Raw genomic sequence first — 21,173 nt, forward strand, 5'->3', positions numbered from 1 at the left:
GCTGCTATGCTCACGGCTAGACTCCACAGGCTTATCCAGGAATGAATCTGCTGAAAAATTCAGGGATGGGGATTTTGTGACTAAAATCTCCAGGCTCTCTTGGAGTTAAAAAACGTAACTGGATTTAACTCCAGCTGTTATCATCCCATTCAAAATTTTAGAATTCCTGGAGCACGTGGTCATGACATCTCAAACTCTATACCACTGATATACAAGGAGTAGCACACCGCATTGGAAGGAATATAAAGTAGAAGGCAACCAGTCTCAATTAAGAAAAATTAATAAACAAAACTTAACCTGTAACATGTTAGGAATGTCTTATACAAGGGCTTAGTGTCTCCAGGATGAGATACAATAATTTCTTTCTTCTAAGAAAATATTTTTTGATCATTTTTAGTGAATTATTCATAACAAGTAAAATAAATTATTTAGGGACTGCTACTGAGGCAGGCGTGGGTCGTGATTGGGAAAATTGGAAATACTGGTGGTGAGAAGGTTTGTAGGGATGGTGGGATTGGTGTTGGAATATTAAATGTAATAAATCATTGGACAACTTTATAAAAATGAAATTTAATTTGAAAAATCTGTGTGAAGCCCTGGATTCAGCCTTAGCACAACACACACACACACACACACACACAAACACACACACACACACACACACACGTATGTTCTTTTCCCTTTTTATTTTGCTCATTGGAAATTTACTAAATAAAAATAAGCATTTTTCTTCAAAACTTTGCCTAAATTCTGATTCATGAAAAACAAGCTTATAAGAAATTACATTAGTTAAAAGGTCAATTATATAAGGGCTGGGGAAATAGTATAGTGGGTAAGGAATTTGCCTCGCACATAGTCAGCCCAGGTTCGAACCCCAGCATCCCAGGATCCCCCAAGCACTGCCAGGAATAATTCTCGAGCACAGAGCCAAGAATAATTCCTAAGCATTGCCAGTGTCCCACCCCACTCCAAAAAAAAGTTCAACTAAACTTTTTTTGAAAATTCAACTTCCCTGATTTGCTTGGTATAATGTGAGACATATCAGATTATATATGTTGAAATAAGTCTACTGTTTGTTTTGAGGTACTTTTGTTGAGCACAGGGTCTCACATCCAAGGCAAATGCTGTATCACTAATCTACAGACATCCCTGACCCTTCCGGACCCATTCACTACAAAGAAAAATTTCAACTTTCTATTATTATTAAAATCTATACATATTTCTATATCACTGTCCTCCCGTTGTTCATTAGCGAGCAGGTCCAGTAACGTCTCCATTGTGAGGCTGTTATTACTGTGTTTGGCATATCGAATACGCCACGGGGAGCTTGCCAGGCTTTGCCATGCGGGCGAGATACTCCCGGTAGCTTGCCGGGCTCTCCGAGAGGGGCGGAGGAATCGAACTTAGGTCAGCCATGTTGGCTGCATGCAAAGCAAACGCCCTACCTGCTGTGCTATCGTTTCAGCCCATATTTCTATATATTTTATATATATATGTATATATATATATTTCCATCTATCTGATGGATCTATCATATCTTCCAGAAGGGCAATGGAGAAGTTAATCCATGATTTCTACTCGGATCTCTTTGATAGCCACGTCCACCAGCCCACATACCAAATTCCACATGATGGATATGTCATTCCCAAAGTTCTCCCTTCCAAAATCCAACACGCCATTTTATCAGTAAAGAAGTGAACAGCACCCAGCCCAGACAAGGTCAGACCCAAACACCTGAAGAATCTGCCATCAGTACTCATCAATACGCTGGCTCGGCTCTTCACACGCTGCCTGTCTGAATGCAAGGTTCCGTCCCAAAGGAAAACCAGCAGGACCGTACTACTGTTCAAGAAGGGAGACATCCATGACATTGGCAACTATCGCGCGATCTGCCTATTGTCTGTCATCTACAAGTTGTTCACTCGAGTCATCCTAAATAGGATTGGCAGAACACTAGATGAAGGACAACCATGCGAGCAAGCCGGGTTCCGCAAAGGATTCAGCACCATCGACCATATCCACACGATAACCAAGCTCATTGAGTTTTCTCGGGAGTTCAAGATGCTGCTCTGTCTAACGTTCATTGATTTAAAGAAGGCCTTTGACTCTGTTGAGACAGAAGCAGTCATTGAAGCCCTAGACAAACAAAGCATTCCAACTCAATACATCAGGATCCTCTGTGAGCTGAATTACGGATTCACTACCAGGATCTCACCATTCTACAAGGAAGTGATTATTGACATCAAGAGGGGGGGTTCAGCAGGGTGATACCATTTCACCGAAACTCTTCAGTGCCACCCTTGAGAACGTCATGTGACGACCGAAATGGGAAGGAATAAGAGTGAAGATAGACAGTGGGCAACTATACCACCTCTGCTTCGCTGATGACATCATTCTAATAACACCTAACATTAGCCACGTGTCAAAAATGCTGGCCGACTTCGACCGTGAGTGTGGAAAGGTTGGATTACAGCTGAATCTCACGAAGACAATGTTTATGAGAAACAGACTCATTCCTGACTTTCCATTCGCTCTCAACAGAATGAACATCTCTGAATGCAACAGTTATGTGTACCTAGGTTGAGAACTCAACATGACAAATGACCTGGCACCCGAGCTGCGTAGGAGGAAGAGAGCAGCTTGAAACGCCTTCAAGAGTGTCAAAGAAATAGCTAAGAGGATGAAGAAGCTCTGGCTCCGGGCATATCTCTTTGACTCCACCGTTCTTCCTGCATTAATATATGCCTCAGAGACCTGGGCCCTATGAAAACAGGATAAGAAAACTATTTGGGTCTCCCAAAGAGGAATCAAAAGAGCTATGCCTGGAGTATCACGCTTCACTCAAGTGAGAGAAATAATTTGGAGTTCCATCCTCCATCGACGATTGAGAATCAGGGACTCAGTCTTGTCTGCCAGGCGTCGAAAATCAGATGGGCTGGACACGTAATGCGATTTGGAGATGACCACTGGACTAGAGCCTTTACCGACTGGATTCCACAGGACATCAAAAGGTCAAGTGGCCGCCCACCACGAGATGGTCAGACTTCTTTGTCAAGACCTGAACAATTGGTTTGCAGCTCTTTGTGTTCCTGGAGTGAGCAGACACCATTAGGCTACACTAGCACGCGACAGGGACAAATTACTGGCGCCCGCTTGAGCAAACTGATGAGTAGCGGGATGTCAAGTGATCGCATGATCACATTTATGCATGTCAATGGCATAAATAATACTTTCCACTTTTAAAGTCACTGGAACAATTCTTCAGTTTTAGAAACACTTGGAAATGGAATATACCTACAGTGTGCAATGCAGTAAGAATTAAAAAATACTTTACATAATTTGTAAGAGTAACACGTGCGTGTGTGTGTGTGTGTGCGCGTGTGTGTGTGTGTGTCTCACCCGGCAATCAGAGAAGTTACTCCTGGCTCATGCAGTCAGGAATTACTCCTGGTGGTGTTTGGGGGACCATATGGGATGCTGGGAATCGAACCCGGGTTGGCCACATGCAAGGCAAACGCACTGCCCACTGTGCTATCACTCCAGCCCCAAGAGAAACTTTTAAAGTCAACATTGCTTTTTAAAAACAGATTGCTTGTCCTTCCCATTCCTTTTATATTCTGTAGCAAAAAAAAAAAATCAGAATAATGTAAATATGCAACTCATTTATTGAAAAAGTTCATATGATCCATTTCAGTAAGATAAAATGCACTATCGACAAAAATTTTATGCAAAGACTGCTCTTTTTTGTTTGGTTCACTAAGTGCAACCCATCTGTTACCTATGATAAACAGAAAAAAAAAGCAAAATTTCAAATAGCTTTTAAAAAACATGTCAGTACAACTGCACTTCAATAGAACTTACTAGTTTAAAAGTACACATATGCCATTTAAATTCTACTGACTTTAGATGTCTTAGAACTCATTTAAAGTGCTTTTATTTTTAGGCTAAGATCAGACTTTCTTATTTTTAAATAAAATATGTCACAAATTTTTCATAAGAATGCCATTATACTAAATATCTTGTTTAAAATGTGTAACATGGTAAGATTTTGAAAAGAAACACAGGATAAAATGTTATTTTGATACTTAGATTTCTTGCCATATAGTTATTAAAATGATAATGATTTTCTTTTACAAAAGCAATAATGTGATGTAAATCACTGCTTTTACTAGGTTTAAATGCTCAAAAATCCTGTCTTCACCCTGCCCCTACCGTCTGACCCCAGACTGATTATACCTTTAAGATTTTGAGTTTCTTGGGGGTGGGGGTACAGACAGGGGAGAGTGGCAGGGGAGAGGGGCGAGGGAAAATTGCTTCCAATTCTGGTTGGGGGACCCAGAATATCAGGAATCAAACCTGGGTCTCCAGTACACAAAGCATGAGCCCCAGCCCTCTGAGCTCTCTCCACAGCCCTGAGATCTGATTCTTACCCTATAAAAAAAAGCTTCTGAAACATCAAGAGTTGACTCCCCTTCCAAACCTATCCAGCACTGTGCCTGGCAAATACAGTGTTAGCAATTTAGGACTTCCAGATCAGCATTGCCAAAAGCTTCAGAAGTTACCAACAAGACAGTTCACAAACTTTTACTAAGTTTAGAGTCAGGAATACAAAACCATCTACCAGCTATCGTAACTGCCTCACCAGTTCTGCAGTGCTTTAAGTAAGTATGCAGTGTACCGGGTCTTACTCATGTATAATCCTCGAAGGAAAGAGTGATTTTGTTTTAAGTGAAAATTTTAAATGTTTTTAAGGAACATTTAAAGTTTGAGAAAGTGGAAGACAGGCCCTAGCCCAGCATGTTTTCAAAGCCCTAGTCTAGTACTACAAATTTTATCAACACCCACTTTGTTTCTTTGTGGCACTTAAATGTGCTTTGTGCTGGTTTCTGGATGAATACGGCATATACAAGTCCTACTCCACCTACACACCCACTATGTATCAATGTAATGCACTTGAAAGAGGGGTTTTTGAGGCAAAAAACTCCAAACAAACACTAAGTGCTTATAAACAAGTTATGTAAAAGATAAGAATTTAAATAGCTGACCAGAGAAACCAGAGAGAAGGTAAGAAATTGCCTGGCATGTTACTGACCCCACATCCCTAACTTCTCTAGGAATGATTCCCTGAGCACAGAGTCAGGAGCAAGCCCAGAGCACTACCACAAACCAAAAATAGAACAAAAGTAGAAATCAACTTTAATATTGGTGATTTTGTCTCAATGTCTACGCTAGGTACATTTTTAAATAAACATGACACAAAGCTTCAGGTCATTTGCACTTTAAAAAATGGGCAAGGTCATGCAGTGACGCTTGCTTTGCTCTTTGATATAACCGCTTTAGTTCTGTGAAGTTATTAAGTTACTCAGATTTCAGATATTTCTTCATGATCCACATCAGAATGACAGTGAGCCAGTAAAGCTGGATTTCAGACATACTATATATGCTCCAATTCTAGGTTAAGAAGAAAGCACTGACTATTCTTAGTCATGTATAAGCATATACAACTATGTCAGCTAAAAAAAAAAAAAAGGATGGCTATTCAGTTTTTAGGCGATGAAAAATCAACTCTCAGTAGGTTTTGAACTGGGATGTAGTCTATTACTCTCCTTACTCTCCTATCAATTCCTTCTAAAAAGTTCAATTCAAGGGCCAGAACAGTAGGGACTCGCCTCACATGAGGCTGACCTAGGTTGGATCCCCAGCACCCCATATGGTCCTCCAAGACCACCAGGAATGATCCCTAAGCAGAGGGTCAGGAATAAGCCCTAAGCACCTCCAGATGTGGCAAATAAAAAAGAAAGAAAAATCCAGATCGATAAGAAATGTCAAACACAGTACCTAAATAGCAATCTCACTCTGCCTGGTTAATCATAGTCAAATGGACTTCATTTTCTTGCACAGGCTGCTCTGGAACAAAGATAATCCCTAAACCCTCCAGAATGTTAACAACCCCCAGGGTAGCATGTTGAAGCTCACCCGGGCTCCTCGGGCTTCCACAAAAATGTCTCCCAAACAAGTGCTCAAATTACAGAAATAAAGAAACCACTCAAAAGTTGCTGTTGGCTTGACACAAAAAATATGAAATGGGGTTGTTTAATATCACTGAGCCAGATAAAATATTTTTAATTTTTAGAAAAAATTTTCCAAGTTGATACAAAGTATCAGAGTGTGCATTTGCATTTTTTAAAAAAAATCTCAAGATAGGCATTTAAGCAAGTTGCAAACATATTATGAGCTCTAAGCATTGGGGAAAAAAAAAAACTGCTAAGAAATCTTTGCCTTGCAGAGATCAGGAGCATTATGGACGGGAGAATTAAAGTGAATTTCATCGGGGGGAAAAAAATCAACATCCACATAAAAATATCCTTTTGGAGGAATGAGGGAAATGTTCAATACTGATGTTCTCTACTTAAAGTAAAAACACAAAGGAGACATTTGTAAAATTTTATATGCTGTTTTAGAGAGATTTTAGGTCCTCTATCACTTTTAAACAAACATCCACCCAACACTCAGTCCACTGACACAATGAACATTTATGGGCTACACATGAACCAATAATGACCTGATAGCAGTGTGTCCGAAAGAACCGTGAGAACCAGAGTTCTGCGCTCCTGAGCCCCAATACATAAGAACCAGTGATTCCCTTGAAGAAGATGTGTTAGTAGATTAATAATGGAAATCCATTTCCTGTCCTTTTACCTCACCAGCTCTCAGGAACTATAATCGTGTGTGTGTGTGTGTGTGTGTGTGTGTGTGTGTGTGTGTGTGTGTACATATACAAACATTCCCAAGGACCTGGCATCTGGAAGGTGCAAGCAGTGATATGCAGCAACACGTCTCAACCTTGAGAGTGAAAAGAGCTAAGTGAGCTAAGTCTGACGGAAAACGTCAGCCCTAAAGTAACAGCAGAGTCAAGTAGATAAGCTCACAGTGATATCATCAAACATTTGTTGTCTTCTATTAGTATGACATTAAAGATGTTTCTTTCTAACAAAGGAACTTAATGCTCTCTAACATGCGATAAACCAAATATCTCTTCAGCAGTCACCATTTTTTATCAGTCCTTTGTTCATTCCAAGCTATAAATCGAGATGGAAACAACACTAATGGTAGACAAATGCTTTCCTGGTCCTCAGATGATGTCCTCTGGAAGACGCAGTACGGAAGTGATGGCCAAAGGACATCATTTTTGAAGACCAGGGAAACATGATCTATCAAATCTTCACAATATCCTTGACGGTTGTTTCAAGCTCAATGTGTGTGCTTTGCATGAGGAGTTCAGGGTTCAAGTCCCACAATCACACGGTCCTCAGAATGCCAAGAATTCCCTCAACCTCCCCAAATCATTAAATTGGTACAATATGCCATACCAAGGTATAAGATGTAAGATATGAGGTCTTATATGATGTAAGGTATTCTTAACATCTGTAAGAATAAGAAATTAAGATAATGTTCTTAATCTGATTGCACTTTTGCAATGACTTTACTCAAGAATTCCATCTAAGGGGTTGAGGAGCGAGGTCAGGGCCAAAGAGCGCATGCTCTGCAATGTACAAGCATTTGAGTTCAAGATCCCTGGCACTGCAACCCCTCCTCCATCCCTCCCCCACCCCACACAGTCAGGGAGAGCACTGGGTAATCCAACTGACTGGCCCCCAGGGCCATTAAACAGTGCATGTTTAACATCCCAAAAGATGTTAACTTAAATAATCTCCAAGTGCATTTTAACTTCATTCTAAGGTCTTTCATAAACATCAGAATTTTCTGGAAGCCTAATATTTAAAACTGCCCTAATCGTAACTGTAGTGATGATGACAATACTTAGTATTGATCAAGCCTACTATGTATTCCTACAATGTGTTACTACATCAGGAACACACTACATATTTAGGAGGGGTGCTCCCAAGCAGTGCTCAGGGAGCCTTAAGGTCACTCTGCCAAGAGCAGGCCATCCAGGCCAGACAATTCAATTGCTAGGGTCAAAGGATGTGGGTGCTGTTTAGGCCATGAAGTCCTTGGGGGCCCATATGGGTGTGTGCTCGAGGGTGGTGGTGGTGCAGGTTTACTGGGATTCAACCGGGTCCAATGTCTATAGAGCATGTGACTCTCTGTTCTAGCTTCAGTGCACGGTTGGGGTTTTCCCCCCCAATATTAGATGAGGTACAGCAGGTAAGGCATGTGCCCTGCATGTAGCTGACTCGCACTGAAGGTTTCCTAAATGTATACCAGGCATGATCCCTGAGGGCAGTGCCAGGGGTAAATCCTGAGCACGGCTGAGCGTGACTCCAAGACAAACGAAAGTTAGATTGTTTTCTCTCCTGATGCCTTCGGTTCTTTGTACTACTTCTATGCAGTTTTATAATTCTCTGCCTCTGCATACAGTCTTCACTGGGTCGTCAATACCCCAAGCAGAGACCAGTGATTTACTCTTTGCTTCTCTAGAGACTTGGTGGGCAGGAGAGAGTAGTGAGAATGTAATCCAAAAGATGCCACGTATTTGGAATAATATACTGTGCTTGTGAAACAAATGATTTCCTACCCCGCCATTCAAATATACTTCAAATTCTAGATTCGGTGTGACTTTTTAAAGCAGAAATCAAACTGTAGTCTGAAAAATCTATTCCAACCTCACGCTAAAGATAAACAAGTGAGACTGAACATGCAGAAATCTCTGGTTCAATATATATTAACTCATTAATAACAATCACCACCATTGTTTACCAAGATGATGCTAGATACCCAGGGCCAAGACAAGGAATCCAACTACCCAATCTTCATCTTCTAATTATGATCAAGGCATCAACTTTTTCTGCCAAAACAGGAGTAGAAAGAATTAAAAAATGAACCTAAAGGTCTATCACCTGACTTTTTGATGAGACAAGTATCTGTTTTTAACTGGAACAGAACAGATTATCTTAAAATCTGATTCCCCCCCCCCGCCCCCAAAAGACAAGTCAATGTCGTAGTATAAAATAAAAACACTGGGACCCGGAGATAGTACAGCAATTAGGGCACAGGCCAGGCATGTGATCTATTCCCAATAACTTGGGTTCTACCCCCCATGCCACATGGTCCATCGGCATTGTCAGGTGCCATTCCTAGAGGTCCCCAACACTGCCTGGGTGGCCGGGAAATCCCCAGCACTGCCAGATTCCAAGCGGCACAGCCTCCTCAGAGTCCTGCATTGAACTCCTGACTAGGCAGTCAAAGAATGAAGACCCAGCGTCCCAAAGAAGCCAAAGAAAGAAGCTAAAGGAAAAAAAGAAGCTAAAGAAAGAAAAGAATTTTCCCCACAACAGTGAGGAAAATTAGCGAGAAATCTATCAGGAGCTAAAAAAAAAAAAATTCTTCATTGTGCATTGTTCACAAAATATTCCAAAAATGAATTCAACATGATCAGGGTTGGCTTTTCTCAATTTCTAGAAGGTCATGAAATGTTGTTACGGTCTCCTCTTCACTGCACACGTTGGGCTCAGTCTAAAGAGAGGTGCTAGCATGCAGAATATGAATGGGCATACAGGAGAAGGTCTTATTTTCATTTATCAACTTTTGCAGGAGAGGGAGAGGCATAATAATAAATCTATGTTATCTGCAAAACTAAATCATCACATACGACACTCTAGTTTGATATTCATTCTTGGTTGTAAAAAACCCTAGGTTTGTATTCATGTCCCCAAAAACCCAGAACAGACAACCACAGATTTCTAAGAGACCCAAAGTAAAGGTCAAAATAAGATCAGAAGAGGTGTGATCCACATATTCAATACTCCATTCAAACTGGAACAATATTAACTAAAATATTAAGTCAATATTGATTATACTTCACCAATGAAAAGGTTAAAGTAAAGTAGCAGAACCCATCCTCATGAACAGTTAAAAAGTCCATAATCATGCAAAAAACAATAGCACTCTTACATAGAGAACATGGAACAGTTATAGTTACTGAGTTGTACAAGAAAAAATGGGTTAGTCCTGTAATCTCATCAACGGCCAAGATCCAGAGACTATAAAATAAAGCTCCCGGAAGGAGTTTGGTTTTAACATACTTGCTCGTATTCCTGTATATACGGGCTTAAATGGCCCCAGAATGAAATAAAAAACGTTCACACACTTCCCTCTTATTGTGGTGGGAAGATGCTTGCTGGTTGAGTGGGTGTTTGAATATTATATGTAATGAACTATTGTGAACTACTTTGTGAAAATAAAATGTATAAAAATAGTAATAAAAAGAAAAAATGGGTCAGTCATTCTCAAATGAGATTAACTCAGCCAGTAAGGTCTTTAACAACTAGATAGACCCTGGGGAAAAGACAGTGCAAGCATATAAAGATGATTCACACTCATGTATTCATGGATACAGATACATAAAGAAATTTTACGACGGGCTGAAACAGCCACATTCACGTTCTTCTGATGACAGAAAGGTTAACATCTTTATACTACTGAGAGCATTCATTATGTTTTCTAGAATAGACATAACTGAATTTATGTACCTACAGGTGTTTTTTTGCATATGTAAAATTACAACAAAAAACATAGAAACACTTATAATCCATTAATGGAATTTCCAAAATGTAAAAATAAGTGTAGAATCCTCCCCAAAATCTTAGTTACACATTGTTTTTGCCTGTCCAGTGCCTGGTATAGACTTGGGACTGTAAGTATCTATGAAGGAATACAAAACTGGAGATTGCAATAATACCTTTTCTCAGATTACTGAAAGGGGTGACATTCCACAATAAAGACATGGCAGGCAGGGATATGTACCACACTGTGTTGGACAGCAAAGCAGAAAGTTACCAAAACAGAAGACAATGAAAAGGGCAATTTATTTTAAAAATCAGGGGTATATCTAGTCTTGATTATTCAGAAAGAAAACTTAGAAATGAGTTGACTAGATGTTACAACTCGTTCAGACAAGTGGCATCACGTCACTGAAATCTTGCAATTGAGTGCATTTTTTCAAAATCAAATGGTCTACACACACAAGTACTAAACATGCAAATAACCCAAATACAATCAACTAAAAATTCTGGCTTAATCCAACATGTTTGGCATCCAGTGAGCAGCCTACAGAAAGCCAGTTCTAAAAACCAATGAATGTCACATTTGGAGAAATGACTTTAAAAGATAAAAAATAGAAACAGAGGCTGTTTTCAAGGCTCTGTTCTGCAAATTGGTCACTGAAGGACACCAAAATAAAATGAGCAGATGGCTCTAAAATACTTTTTAAAAATACATGCATATGTAGTCATACATATATGGAGCAGCCAGCACATATATTAGGACAGAAGGAAGACAGAAACTCAGCTAAACTAAGACATGACAAGGAAAACTGTAAGACAAAACCATTTCAAAACTTCCAAGACTGAAACAAGCAATACCCGGAGATAAAGGCTCTAGACCTGTTTAAAAGAACTCAGAGAGTGGGGCTGAAGCAATAGCACAGCGGGTTGGGCATTTGGCCTTGCACGCGGCTGACCTGGGTTCGATTCCCAGCATCCCATATGGTCTCCTGAGTGAGGAGCCAGGAGTAACCCCTGTGCATCGCCAGGTGTGACCCAAAGAGAAAAAAAAAAAAGAACTAAGAAACAACGGCATGTAGGAAATTCGGAGCATGACGAGAACAAAAAGAGAGACTGGAGAGCAAGCACTCCTACTCTGCAAAGTTGAGATTGTTTGTTGTTTTGTTTTGGTTTTTTTTGTTTGGTGGCCATCCCTGGGTCTACACCTGGTGGTGCTCAGGGACCCATAAGGAAGGCAGGGATCGAACCTGGGTTGCCCATTTGCAAGGCAAATGCCACACCCAATGTACTATGGCTCCAACCCCATAAAGCTGAATTTATAGGACATTTTTGTTTAAAAAATGAAAAACAGAAGTCGGAGCAATAGTAGAGTGAGTAGGATGCTTGCCTTGAACGTGGCCAACCAGAGTTCTATACCCAGCAACCCATGTGTTTCCCCAAGCACAGCCAGGAGTGATTCCTGAGCATGCAGAACCAGAAGTAACCCTTAACATAGCCAGGTATAACCCAGAAAGTCAAAAAAAAAAAAAAAAAAGAGGAGGGGGGATCCATAAATTTTTAAATTAGAAACACACACAAACACACATATGCAAGACATATATAAGAATACATACACTCTCATACCTAGGAGTACATTTGAAAATGCCCAATAGTAGTCTCAGACTGAAAGCCCAGGGAAATGGTAAAAATCTACCATTTCTCCCTTCAGCTTCTGTTCTCTTTTAGGAAATCCAGACTCAAAGTACAGATGATGATTAAAGACTGTGGAATCAAAAAGCCTTTGCCGGAGAACTAAAGGGGCGAAGGATTCTGCAAACTGAACAAATGCAGATACCATGAATTTTCACTTTGGTCCCCAAGGCTACGGCAAACCCCAAAAGATTAAAACATGTAAAGGAGGGATCCGGAGGTATAGCACAGCGGGTAGGGAGTTTTCCTGGCACAACCCCGCTTCGATCCGCAGCATCCCACGTTGTCCATCAAGCACCGCCAGAACTAATTCCTGAGTGCAGACCCCGAGAGTAAGCCCCGAACATTGCTGGGTGACCCCAAAAGCAAAATACATAAATAAATGTAAAGGCAATGACAATCCCTAATCAAGACACAGTGGAAACCAAGTGAGGTAAAGTGAGAAAAGGAAAAATCCTCTTCTGTGGTCTCCTTAATCAAGTCAGAGTAGCCAAGGGAGCAAGGTTTTAATGAGAAATAAGAAATGCACATGTTTGGCAGAGAAATCACTTGATGTTGTTTTAGTGTCATTCAAAGCAAACATGATTTAATATTAACAAAAGGCAAAAATTAACCACAGGAAAGCTGAATATTCTTACTCTGTGCTCCCCCTCCGAAAAGGATGACAAGCACAAACACTTGGTTTCCCCCAGGTTAGCATTATTAATGTAGAGCAACAGTTTTTTCAGGGAAAAGAAGCAACAGTTCAAAACCCGGTTCAGGCAAGAGTAAAAACCTATCCAGTCAGAGGCCATAGCCACAAGTACTTCATCTCCCTGGCTTCTCGCCAGGATGATAGCCACGTTCAGAAGGGGGGGAAAGGGGGGGGGGAATCGGCCCATCACCCCAGATTAAAAGGACGCATTTTGTACTAGATAAATCTACCAATTCCAAATGATCGTCTTCCTGGTGTTTTGCTTTTTGCTTTTGCAAAAGCAGCTAAAGATTTAAAGCTAAAAATTTTTGCTCCTGCAATCTAGGCAGTTTTCACTGGAGCGCTTCTCTGACTTTGTAATGCTTGGTGTGCGCTCCTTTTGGAAATATCTTCCCGAGCCCATCTCTGCACCACTGAAACAGTAGTAGTAGTAGTAGCAGTAGTAGTAGTAGTAGTAGTAGTAGTAGTAGTGACAGCAACAACGAGACAATCTGGCAATCCGTTAAATCCAGCGGTCGCATTGCTTGGATAAACGTTAGTTTTGTGATGTTCTCCGATGGAACAGGGGCGCTGGAGGCGGGGGCTCGGAGACCTATTCCCCTACAAGCGTCAAGAACGGCATCTGGACAGCCGGAGAAGTTCAAGGCTGCAGGCTGCACCGACTCTGCAGGCTGCACTGACTCGGCTGAGAGGAGCACCGTCCACTTCAAACGGGTTTAAGATGTGCGCCCGATCCTTTCAAATTCCCGATCCCACGCCACGACAGTCCTTTTTTTTTTTTTTTGATCTGTGTCCGCACTCCCCCCGCCCAAGGCTCCCGGGGCTCCCAGACCTTCTCCGTGTACGGACGCAACCCGGGGGATCCCCCCTGGATGTGCAAAGCAGGGACGGCGGGAGCCCCGGCCCATCCTCCCGGAGATGGGGTCCCGAACCGCGACGTCAAGCTTCCCGGCGATTTCCCGAGCCCCTTCCGAAGCTACCTGGGACCCCGGCGCCCCGAGGCCCTCAGCACGGCCTCGAGACTGGGGTCCCCACCCGCCGCCGCCGCGAGTCGCAGGGGGGCGCGGCCTCCGGGCAGCTGCGCGCAGCTGGACGCTGTCCTCCGCGCCCCCCGGGACCTCGACCCTTCCCGGCCAGTCCGCGCCGCCGGGGACGCGACAGCTTACCGGGGCAGCAGCGCGAGCGCCGCTCTGGAGGGGGCAGGAGCGCGCCGGGGTCCCGCGGTCCGGGGAGGCTGCAGGAGCGGCCGCCGCGTGTCCGCTGCTCGCGCTGCCGAAAGCCGGCGGGGCACGTGGGCGCCCCTCGGTGTAGCCGCGCCGGGAGGCCCCGCCCCCGCCACGCCCCGCCACGCCCCTAGCCCCGCCCCCTCGCCCGCCTCCGCCTATCCCCGCGCGGGCTCGCGTAGGCGGGCGCTCGGCCCGGGCCGCGGCTCGGGTCTCGGCGGGTGGGCGCGCGCGGGCGGTCAGTTCCCCCCGCCGGCAGGACAGCGCGGGGGTCTGGGGAGTCTCCTTCTGCCCTGCGCTGCGGGACTTCGGGGGCGGCTTGGAGAGTTTCTGAAGCCCAGTTCCTCCCCCGGGGGGGCGGGGTGCCGCGTTGACTTTTCGGGGCGAGAAGTTGGGGAAACGTGTGCGTTTGAGAACTCCAGTAGGGCAACCCGATAAAAGTCCCGGGGATCTGGGGGGGCTGGAAGGAAAATGACATTTGCTGTTTTGAAGAAAGCTAGAGGAGTTACACAACCACCAAGGTTTCTCATAGCAAACTATTGTTTACTTTGGGAGGCTCTGATAAGATTAAAGCTACAATGTCCAACATTCTTCCTTTTTATTCCAGAGGAGGCAAAAGAACACCAGCTTCGAACCGAGCGGTAACAGTGTATCATTATTTGGGCTGGACCCAAGGAGCGACCTTACGTTGTTGAATCTTCTGGTCAATAGCTCTTTATCATCTGTCGGTAATGCATTTGGGAAGAGGACAGATTATGTGTTACGTATATATTTTTTTAAATTTTTTTTTTAAAGGTAAACTTGACATGACTCAGATGTGTGTTTTCAAGAGCGTCTGACTTAAAGTGGATTTTACTCCAAAAAAAATGGTACCAGCACAAAATCTCAATCTCAGTGACTGTTTCTCTCCTTTTGTTTATTTTTTTGGGGGGGGGGGCCTCACCCGGCAGTGCTCAGGGCTTACTCCTGGCTCTGTGCTCAGGGATCACTCCTGGGGGGGTGGGGGACACTTAGAGGGGTGCCAGGCTCTAACCCTGGTCACTATAATATTGCCTCCTCCTGAAATTGTTTTCTGAGTGAAAGGCGACGGAGCAGCAATGTCCGTCCCAAGGTTAGACTGAAAAGATCTAAACCAGGAATTCCCCCTATGCTGGTGAGCAAGGTGGATAGAGCAGAGTGGTATAAAACCTCTTCCCAAGTCTACCTTTCATGCTCCCTACTTGACTAAGTCACCAGCAACATTAAAAACATACGCAGATGGGTAGGGGAGCCCTGGTAATGTACTTAAAGAGACCGGGCCGGAGAGGTTAGAGCAGCTGCTAGGGTGCTTGCAAGTTTGACCCTTAGCATCCCGTATGGTGTGATCCCTGAGTGCAGAGTCAGAAGTAACCTCTGAGCACTTCAAGCAAACAAACAAAAAAAAAACCCTTAGCTTATCAAGCCCTGAAGTAGCCAAAGGCATGAAGACCACATCCCCATGACAGAAAGACTAAACTCTTTAGAGAAGAGAAATTGAGGCACCACCCAGATAAAGGTGGACCCCACCCAAAGGTGAAGCTATAGAAGAAGCCTGAGATTATGAAAAGTGCATCAACAGTGCAAGAGATAAAAAGACTAAAAATAGTTTGAGGCATTCCTGTGACAATGCAGATTAACTTTTACATATGCAAAATTTCTGAAACTTCATTTGGAAGAAAAACTCCTCCTAAAAGCCTTTTGGAATTTACTCTTCAAGACTCACTTGTCTCTGTTTCTTTGCTGGCTTATTTCCACTCTGGAGGACCTAGTATTCTCTCTGGAACACATCCCTCTTTCTCTCTCCTCATATATTTTTAAATTACTTTCAATTAAAAACTCTCTTGCCTTACCACACAACACACACACACACACACACACACACACACACACGAGTTTACTTAAGAGGGTGGGAAATAGGAAGGGATCCCTATACAGCAGTAAAAGTATGTTGGTAATTTGGTAATGGGGTAGCAGGTAGCTATTGTAACACTGTACCCTAAAAGCATTTATTGTAAATCATTGTTAGCCCCCCAAAAATTTTAAGTGTATAATGTCTAAAATTGGGGAATCTGATGTAAATTTTTTTCATTTCAGTTTTTTTTTTAATTAAAGTTGCTTTTGTTTGTTTTGCTTTTTGGGTCACACCCGGCAATGCACAGGGGTTATTCCTGGCTCTTCACTCAGGAATTACTCCTGGTGCTCAGGGGACCATATGGGATGCTGGGAATCGAACCCGGGTCGGCTGCATGCAAGGCAAACGCCCTGCCTGCTGTGCTATCGCTCCAGCCCCTAAAGTTGCCTTTTTTTTTTAAAGAAAAAATTTTAAGGGCTTACCTTTATCTTTACCTTATACTACCACCTATTTTTATTTAAAAGACCCTGCAAGGACAATTTCTGGTTAAGTTGAAACACAATCATTTAGGATAAACGAATCTTTTGCTATTTAGAAACTGCTAATTTTGTTATAATCTTTGAATTGATCTAATCCAATTTTGGTAGTTCTTGAGATAAGAACACAATGTGCCCACTGTCTGAATAAAAAAGTTATTTCATTTCTGCAAAAATGAGCAATCCTTGTTTTGGAGGTGAGGGCCGAGGGTTGAGTGTGGGAAGGTCAGAAACTCCTAGTGCTATGAATCCAACCAAGAATTCCAGCATAGCTCTGCCCCCTGAGTCATCTACCCTATCTGAGAAAAGATGATTATCTTGTAGCAGAGTCATTGAATTAAATATTCCTTTCCTTTTAGAACTAGTTAACTGTGAATTCCTCATCACATCTTCAGTAATTTCTCGACTTTCAAACTGTATAAATAAACTCATACTGGGGCTGGAGTGATAGCACAGCAGGTAGGGTGTTTGCCTTGCACGCGGCCGACCTGGGTTCAATTCCCAGCATCCCATATGGTCTTCTGAGCACCACCAGGAGTAATTCCTGAGAGCAGAGCCAGGAGTAACCCCTGTTCATCGCTGGGTGTGACCCAAAAAGCAAACAAATAAATAAACTCATATTGAGTCTTTAAGATGGACTGGGAAACATGAAAATATTAGAATATATTTTTTAGAAATAACACCCTTGAAATGGATTCAGCATCAGCTTCATTTGCATTTCCTTCTACTCTTCTTGCAATTCAGAATGGAATTTCCATCCTCTTCCTAGTTGAGTAATGTTTTTGCCTGAGTTCTCTACCTCATCCAGTCTGAAGAACCCCACTTTTCACTTTCTTCTGTCAGACTTCCTCTTAGGAAAGAAACAGAAAATCCGACTTACAAGTAGTCTTGCTGTCTTCCAGTGGTTATAAAACAAAACACTTGTGCCTGTCTGAATTCCTAGCTTTTGTGAAATTTCGGAATTTCAAGGGACTTTTGTAGCTGAATAATGTCCACACCCTTAACACTTGCCAAGTACAACCCAAAGTGAATGTCCTGCCCATGAATAGTGGTTTTCTTTATTAAGCCTGAATGAGTTGGTTCCTATTCTAATTTCTCATTCCATTATTCTCAGGCTGTCTCATTAAAGGCAAAGGGAAATTTCCATTTTCTCCCAGATGTTGAATATTGGATACTGATGTTTATGTTATAATGAAATAGGTTTGAAAGAGAAATAGGACTGGACAGAGTTCAGGGCACTAGAGTTTCAAGAGCTTTCAGTACCCTGTTGTTCTCCACACCCCTTTCAAAAATGTGTAAAAAATTAAAGACAACTATCCATGGGCTGCTTTCCACATTTGCCCATCCCTTAAGGTAAGCAATAAAATACTGGAAGGGGGGATGGAGGAAAAAATGCCTTGTAATGAGAGATTGCTTTTCCAATCTTTTTTTTTCTGCTTGTAACTAAGATTTTGTAATGGTTTTCAGTTCTGTGCTGCTCTCCCTATGAATTTCCCTGCATCCAGTCACTCAGCCGCTTGCTGGGTTTTCTTTACATTGGCTATTAATCAAGTATTGCCCAGAACTCCACCCGTTCTGTACCAGACTGTCTCCTTCTTCCCTGAGTCTCGTATCTGTTGAAAAAATCTGCTTTCTCAGTCCAACCATATTCAGTTAGGCTGTTGTTCTGAGGGTTGCAAACGGCAGGTTTAGAAGCTAGCTCAGTTACAGGAGAAGCTTCTTTTCCTTTCAGCCTTGACAACTGTTCTAATTTGCCCTTCTAATTATGTCCTGTGGACTTTCTTCAGTTTGCATTCACCTTAAATTTTTCTTTCTTTTTCTTAAAGTTGTCTCCTCTCCCCACCCCTTCAGTTTCCACGGTTCTCTTTTCTTTCTTCCTGTCCTTCTTAGAACTTTGGTCCTGCTTGCTAAACATGAAGTCAAGGAGTAAATCATGAAGTAATGATTAAATTTTGGAACCATTCTTACCTACATTCACTTTCAGTCTTAGTTATTACTCCCTCCAACCTGATGGAATCTTTACCAGTCCTCATCTTGCATTCTTGCTCCAAGCTGTGCTGCTTGTGACACAAATTTGCCACCACCTGAAATGATAAGGTAGAAAACAAATCCATCCCTTTCTTAGACTGACATCTATCTCAAACTTCCTTCTTCCTCTTTTCCTGGTCCTCCAAGCTTAAAACCTTACCTAATACCTTTCTCCTTTTTTTCTTTCTCATTCTTTTTCTTTCCTTCTCCTTCCTTCCTTCCTTCCTTCCTCCTTCCCTCCCTCCCTCCCATCTTCGCTCCCTCTCTCCCTCCTTCCCTCCCTCCCTCCTTCCTTCCCTTCCTTCCTTCCTTCCTTCCTTCCTTCTTTCCTTCCTTCCCCCTTCCTTTCTTCCTTCCTTCCTTCCTCCCTCCCTCCCTCCCTCCCTCCCTCCCTCCCTCCCTCCTTCTTCCTTCCTTCCTCCCTCCCTCCCTCCCTCCCTCCCTCCTTCCTTCCTTCCTTCCTTCCTTCCTCCTTCCCTCCCTCCCTCCCTCCTTCCTTCCTTCCTTCCTTCCTTCCTTCCTCCCTCCCTCCCTCCCTCCCTCCCTCCTTCTTCCTTCCTTCCTCCCTCCCTCCCTCCCTCCCTCCCTCCCTTCCTTCCTTCCTTCTCTTTTATTATGTTCCAGCAGTTGCAAAGTTCTGCTATTATTCTCCCATTTATTTTTTATTAGAAAAGCAGTTCTTACTTTCTCTTGATATTTATGAATTTGCCTTCCAAATGACTTGATATTTTCCCCCCAATCCTCACCCCTGGGCCAAGATTGGTGCTATCCTAGAGATAGGGGTAGGGACTACATTTTAACATTAAATTCATTCATTTTTATTTAAAAAATATGTCCGTGGATACCATCCGGAGGAAAAGGTGTTGTTTGATGCTCAAGTAAAGGAGGGATATTTCAGTTCCAGAAAATGGGAATAGAAAAAAAGTCCTACCTGCAAAAAAATTTATTTTCTGATTGAAAATGAGCTATCTCTGTCAGTTCCCTGTCACTTTCTCCTGTAACCTTTTCTGCTCCCATATTATTCTTGAAATTCTTTTTATGTGATGGAGTGGGCACACCCAGCTGTACTGAGTGCTTCGCTCTAAGGGATCACTCCCAGTGGTTCTCCTGGTGATGCCATAAGTTGTGTTGGGGACTGAACTAGGGTCATTCCATACAGAGAAGTGCCTTATCTCCAGCAGCATATCTCTGGTCTTATAATTCCCATTTTTGTTTTCAAAGACTATTAGCTAAGGGTCTAACACTTCATATTGAAGACTCCTTCAATGACATATTCATAAATGAAGATTCAGTTTCTCAATCTGGCAGTAAACATGATACTTCATTAAGATACTAAGTTCCGGGACTGGAGCAATTGTACTGCAGGTAGGGCATTTGCTTTGCATGCAGCTGGCCCTGGTTCGATTCCCATTTGGTCCACCAAGCACTGCTAGTTGTAGTGATCACTGAGTGCAGAGCCAGGATAGGTGTAATTAAACACACACACACACACACACACACACATACACACACACACCCCAAGCTCCAAAAAATTAAAACAGCAATGATAAAATTATAAGCAGTAGGTTTGATTTTTTTCCCCCACTGCTAAGGATCAGACTTGTACACAAAAAGTATGAGTTTGACCACTAAGCCACAACCCGAATCCAGTTTTGACTTTTGAAGCTAGAGTGATAGTATAGCACATAAGGCCTTACATGACCCAGGTTCTATTCCTGGCAACACATATGGTCCCTCGAACCCCACCAGAAGTAATCCTTGAGCACAGAATTAGGAGTCAGCTCTAAGCACAGCTAGGTATGGCCCAGAGAACAAGGGAAAAAAGAGAAAGAAAGAAAAACTCTCAGGTCTAGAGTGTTATAGCCAGCTAGACCAACAATCACTCACTCTAGCATCAGTCTAAAAAAAAACGACTAAATTCCAAGTTCCACCTTGCAAATAACTTCTTGCAGGGGCGCCATGAATTCTGAAGTCTCAAAATATTCATGTGGAAAATGTTACTGTCCTCATTTTCCCAGGGCTTCAGAGAAGCGTCTTCCCAGAGCTTCATCATAAAACTAAATTCCTTGAGATCAAACAATTATGAGTAAATTAATCTCTGGGGTGTGGATTCCACCCAAGTTGGTTTCTTGATGGGCAAGACTTTGAGCTGTCTGACTCAGGTACATATCTTAACATGCTCTGAGTTGGTGGTGTACCCTAAAAAGCTTGGGGGAGAACTGTTTCAGAGAAGAGGCTCAACATTCCCCATCTGGCTTTCTTTTATGTCTGGATTGGCATCCATTGGTGCCTCTCAGCAATTTAGGCAGACTTGATTGTGCTGTTTCTCTCCTTCCCGTGTCCTAGACAGACAATCTATGTTAATGACTTGCAGTCTGGTCTATGCTTTCGTCTTCATAAGTCAATGCTGACTTAATTAATTGGGGACTGAGGGTTGTGGTGGGAAACCCTCAGGGTCCTCCCCCAATTATATAGAGGGCTTCAAACTTTTCACTCTCTTCTGGTTCATGCCCTCCTCTACTTTCAGAGCAAACCTCATTTTTAAGAGGAAAATGGGGTGTTTTCCCCCAGAAGCCTTAAAAGAAACTTGCCCTGTGTTCTTTTACA

The 21,173-nt window shown here is 42.7% G+C and overlaps 1 protein-coding gene across 1 annotated transcript in view; it reads right to left on the minus strand.

Annotated features, from left to right (window-relative positions):
- SLC7A2 (solute carrier family 7 member 2) overlaps positions 1–14,177 on the minus strand; it is an 80,821-nt gene extending 66,644 nt beyond the window's left edge. The window contains exon 1 of the mRNA XM_056114090.1: positions 14,076–14,177. The gene's annotated coding sequence lies outside the window, so the exon portion shown is untranslated. The remainder of the gene's footprint in view (positions 1–14,075) is intronic.
- Positions 14,178–21,173: the final 6,996 nt, after the last annotated feature.

The sequence above is a fragment of the Sorex fumeus genome, unplaced genomic scaffold (assembly GCF_029834395.1).
Source record: "Sorex fumeus unplaced genomic scaffold, SorFum_2.1 ptg000024l, whole genome shotgun sequence".
In the NCBI taxonomy this organism is placed as follows: domain Eukaryota; kingdom Metazoa; phylum Chordata; class Mammalia; order Eulipotyphla; family Soricidae; genus Sorex; species Sorex fumeus.